Raw genomic sequence first — 5558 nt, 5'->3', positions numbered from 1 at the left:
AGCACCCACTCCTCCCCCGCGGCGGTCTCTACCATGACCCGTGTGGCCGGAGATGGGGCCCCCCGCCCCAAGCGTCGGGCTGGCGGACGGGAGCTTGCGGCTCCGACCGTGTCTCGCCGCCCTTTCCCGGATGGATCCCGTCGGGAGGCGGAGCTGCGTGAGGACCTTCTCCGCGGTCCTGGCCAGGCCGAGGCCGATGTCGCCCCCTAGCGCTCCACGCGCACCCGCGACCCCTCCCCGGAGTCTTGACACGGCCGTGGCCGTGACCGGGAATGGGACCGGGACCGGCGATCCCCTCCTCGCCGCTCTCGCTCTCCTCCTCGATCTGACCGGGCGGCAGCCTCGCCCCCGCGGCGCTATGATCCCCCTCGGTGTCAGGCTCAGTTCCTCCCGTCCGGTTCAAACAACAACAATAACCGCAACGGACGGGGTGCATTTGCTAAGAAGAAGAAGAAGAAGAGGGGCGCCCAGCCCCAACCGGGTGGCCCGACGTCCTCGGTCAGGAACCCTTCGGTGGTGACGGCTCCTCTCCCGTCCGCGGCCACATGCTTCAACTGTGGGGTGGTCCGGCACTATCAGGGAGATTGCCCTAAGGCACCAGCTTGCTACCTATGCAAGAGGATAGATCACCCCGCTGCCCTCTGCCCGGTGCACCAGCCTCCTGGGACACTTGGGTTGTTCGGGTATTCGTTGGATGATTTGGGCTTCTACCAGATGGACCTTCCTGAGTCCCAGGCCACCCCACCCATGACCGCTCTCATCTCGGTCCTGGATGGCCGGACTGCTTCCCCGGCCATCATCTTTGAGGAGCTTCGCCACCTGTTCAACCCCGACTGGGATTGGGAGGTGACCCCGATCTCGGACTGGGAGTTCACCACGGTCTTTCCGGACCCGATCAGCCTGCGCTACGTCACCCACAGTGCTAGACTCACGCTCGCCCTCAACCAGCTCTCACTCCGTATCTCGGTCCCGTCGGTGGACCCTCTGGCGGTGGCTACCCTGTCCATGGTGTGGGTGCAGATTCGCAGGCTTCCCATGCCAGCTCGCGATGAGGGTGTCCTCCGCGGCTTGTCCCACTTGTTGGGCAAGTTCATGGTGGTCGACCGTGCCTCCCTGCCCAAGGGCCCTACTGTGCGGATGCAGATCAAGTCCCCCGACCCTTCCAAGCTCAAGACGACGATCTGGATGTTCTTCAACGATGTTGGCTACGACCTGTTCATTTCCGTTGAGGGTGGGACTCCCTCCGATCCCCTCAACCCGGAGGCGAGAGATGGCGCTCCTCCAGTTTCAGGTGGGGGCGCTGATGCTCAGGGCTCCCCCAGAGAGCCTTGTCTCGACTCTCCCCGCTTTATGGCCTCTGACGAGGACTCGACTGATTCTGGGGATGACATTCCTCCTGCTGGCTCCTCTCATCCCTCGACCACTCACAGCGTGGGTCAGGACCCCTTCGACGCTGTTCCCGGGGACGAGTCTGAGGACATTGCGGCCATCGCGGCCATGCTCGACGAGGCCGCCACCCTCCCTCCTGGCGCCACCCTCCCTCCTCCCTTCCTCCCTTCGTTGTCCGTATCTGAGGAGGAGGGGAGCGAGGTCAGCCGGAGCAGCATGGAGCTTCGCCCTCCGTCCTCCCCGCGGCTGGTGTCTCCGGCGCCAGGCCGGGAGGGCCACTCGGCACCGACGCCTCCGGAGGTCTCCGTGGTCCCGCTTCCTCCGTCTCCCTCCAGGCCACCCAGGTCTCGGGGCCGCCCTCGTTCGGCCTCTACCCCGGTGTCGTCTGCCAGGAAGAGTGCTAGGCTTGGGGTGGCGACGGGACTGTCCGGGGCCTCCCTGAACACGGTGGAGAAGGCTTCGCGACGCGCGGCCATCTGCAACCTCAACACAGGTCCGTCCGATTCCCAGGCCCCTTGTTCTGATTCCGATGATATCTGTGATGCGTCCTTCTTTGCTCTTGCTGGGGTTCCTCTTGGTCACCTTGCCAAGGTTGCGGCTGATTCAGCTATTGTTTTTCGTGGTGAGAAGGGCCCAGTCCTTGAGCAGCTTGCGTCCCTCCAGGCCAAAGAGATCCTGGAGGGCCACCTCCCAGCCACTAGGGCTCGCGAGGCGGCAGCAGTTGCGGAGGCCCCCACCCCTCCACCTTGCCGTCCCCACAGTCGGGTCCTCTCTGAGGCCGACCCAGGCGAGGTTCGGGGTCGGACTCGATCTCGTACTGCTCAGTTACGCCGTGCTCTTAGTGCTGCCTCCACAGTTGGGTCCAGGGAGGACCCGTTAGGCGAGTGATCATGTGCGCTCTATTTTGGAACCTGTGGGGCTTCGGCCATGATGGCCGCCGCAGGCAGCTCATAGAATACATGCGTGACGAAGCCATAGATGTAGTGGCAATCCAAGAGACAATGCGCACTGAGTTCTCTCATGTAGAACTTGAGCGTCTCAGTAGACATCTTTTTGCCTGGCACTGGTTGCCATCTAGTGGGGTGACCGGTCACTCCGGTGGCATCCTTTTAGGTGTGAAGAATGCCACCTTTGAGGTGGGCTCCATAGGTTGTGGATCCCACTTTGTTAGTATGGAAGTCTGGGAATGCGATGTGAACTTCAAATGGGAGATTATCGTGGTCTATGGCCCGGCCGATCACAGTCGGTCCGCCCCTTTCTTGGCGGAACTTCATGCCAAGATTTCTTCCGCATCCCTCCCGGTCATGGTTGGAGGCGACTTCAACCTCCTTTGGTCCGCCAAAGAGAAGAATAACTCTCGGGTGGACTTGGCAGAGATGCGTCGTTTCAATGACTGGGTTGCGGATTTGGGTCTCCTTGAGCTAGACAGGGTCGGGGCAAGATTTGCCTGGACTAATAGACAGGTTTCCCCGACCCTTAGTGTGCTTGATCGGGTGTTTGTCTCCCCTGATTGAGAACTCCGGTTCCCTTTGGCTTCTCTCCAGGCTATTACCCGTATTGGGTCGGACCACGTTCCTCTCCTCTTAGCTTCTATGGATGAACGACCGCGCCCTCCCCCGCGGTTCCGTTTCGAGAATTTCTGGCTCTGGCAACTAGGCTTTATGGAAGCCGTCCAGACCCACTGGGTCTCAGCATGCGCTGAGCCCCATAGGCAGATGTCGATCCTCGATGAGTGGCATCATTTGTCCAAACGATGTCGGCAGTTTATGAAGGGATCGGGGGCGAACATTGGGAGGGATCTTCGGATTCAGAAGGCCTCCCTCCTTGAGGAGATCCGTGATTTTGACCTCCGATCTTCGCTAAGGAATGGATGCATAGATATAATTTGGAGGATTCCCTCATGGATATTTACTCCAAGGAGGAAGAGTTTTGGCACCAACGCGGCTCCATTAACTGGGTGCTATTTGGGGATGCCAACACTGCTTACTTCCAGGCTATCGCCAATGGCCGTAGGCGTCGTTGTTCCACCCCCCCCCCCCTCCTTTGGGAGCGTGGATAGTTGTTTCAAGACCCCCAGGCTATCCGCCTGCTAGTTGACGACTTTTACAAGTCACTATTTCAGGGGCGGCCGCGAAATGGTGTCACCCTTGCCAACCACATCTGGTCACGCGACCAACAGATTTCCCCCAAGGAAAATGCGGCCATGCTTGCCCCCTTCGATGCCGCGGAAGTTGAGACTTTTGTCAAAGCTATGAACCCGACCTCGGCCCCTGGCCCCGATGGCTTGTCGGTCCGGTTTTTTCCTGCTTTCTGACCGATGGTTAAGGACATCATCCTTGACCTTTTCAGCAAATTTTCTAGGGGAACCCTAGACGTGTCCCGACTTAACTACGGGATTATCTCTTGATTCCCAAGTTTCCGGGTGCGGCGGACATTAGACAATTCCGCCCTATCACAGTGCTCAATGTGATATTTCGGATCCTCGCGAAATGGTATGTCACTAGGGTGGCCCTTATTGCTCCCCGGATTCAGCATCCGAACCAGTCGGCCTTCACGAAAGGGAGGTATATCTTGGATGAGATCCTTGCCCTCCATGAGATTATCCATGAGGTTAAGAGCAAACACCTCCGTGCGGTATTCTTCAAGATCAATTTCCATAAAGCCTATGATACCGTCCATTGGTCCTTCCTTCGGGAAGTGTTGCTGAAGCGTGGCTTCGACCCTCACTGGGTGGCCCGGGTGATGCAGTTAGTTACGAGTGGCCGGACGGCTGTAAACATTAATGGGGAGGTTGGACCTTACTTCTCGACTGGCCAAGGGGTCCGACAGGGAGACCCGATCTCCTCATTTCTCTTCAACCTTGTGGTTGATGTGCTCTCCTCGATTCTGGACTTGGCCAAGCGCGCGGGTCACATCAGGGGGATTTGCCCCCATTTGGTGGCACATGGGGGTCTGACCCACCGCCAATATGCGGATGACACCATTATGATGGTGGAAGGGTCCGACGAAGATATTCAGAACCTTAAATTCCTCCTCCTCTGCTTCCAGGAAATGCCGGGCCTCAAGATAAACTTTGCCAAGAGCGAGGTAATGGTCTTGGGATATTCTCAAGGGGAGGCCCAGCGGATTGCTAACAGTTTGAACTGCCGCTTGGGGTCCTTCCCAATGACCATCTTGGCATGCCCCTCAGTGACGCACGACTCCAGGAGAAGGACTTCCGTCCAATAATCGCCAATCTCCAACCTAGAATGGAGCCTTGGCAAGGAAGATGGCTTTCCAAAGCCGCTCGAGTGATTCTAATGAACTCCTCCCTTATTAGCTTATTGATGTATATCATGGGATTCTATAGTCTACACGAATCCCTCCATCATGTACTCACCAAACTACTCTCCCGATTCTTTTGGGCGGGCGAGAGCAATAAACAGAAGTACCACATGGTCAAGTAGTCTGAGATCTGTAAACCGAAGGACCAGGGAGGCTTGGGGGTTATTTCCTCTAAGCGAATGAATATCGCCCTCCTGTCCAAATGGCTTTGGCGGATCCAGACTGAGGACGGTGGTCTGTGGCTTTCGATTATCCGTGGGAAGTACCTTCGTGGGCAACTGATTGCGTTTGCGTCTAGGTATGGAGGTTCCCAATTCTGGCAATCGGTGATCCCTCTGTTACCGGTCCTGCGCATTGGGACCTCCATCCAGATAGGCTCTGGTGCTGCCACCCTATTTTGGCTGGACAGATGGGCGGGTTCCCGCCCCTTTGCAGAATGTTTTTTTGCGCTATTCTCTATCTGTGTACGCCCACAGATCTTCCTGGCTACGGCCCTAGTGAATCTAGGCGCGATTGCCTTCCGCCGCACCTTCGGGGCGGTTGAACTCGCGCAATGGGAGGAGTTACTTGAGTGTGCTGCCCTACACCCCCCCCCCCCTTCCCTGGAGCCGGATGTGCTTTCTTGGCACCTCGAGCCAAGCGGTAGATTTTCGACCAGATCTCTTTACCAGGCGATTGCTCCCACTCCTGGTCCAGTGGAGCTAGCGGTGCTTTGGGAAATCAAACTCCCCCTGAAGATCCGTATATTTTTATGGCAATGGGTTAGAGGACGCCTCCCCTCAGGCACTGAGGTCCGTAAGCGTAATGGACCCGGGGATGGTCTTTGCCCCATTTGTCTAGTACCG

Source organism: Triticum aestivum, chromosome 1B, assembly GCF_018294505.1.
Source record: "Triticum aestivum cultivar Chinese Spring chromosome 1B, IWGSC CS RefSeq v2.1, whole genome shotgun sequence".
Taxonomy (NCBI): domain Eukaryota; kingdom Viridiplantae; phylum Streptophyta; class Magnoliopsida; order Poales; family Poaceae; genus Triticum; species Triticum aestivum.
The sequence above is the reverse complement of the archived record's forward strand: the minus strand, read 5'-3'. Positions refer to the sequence as shown.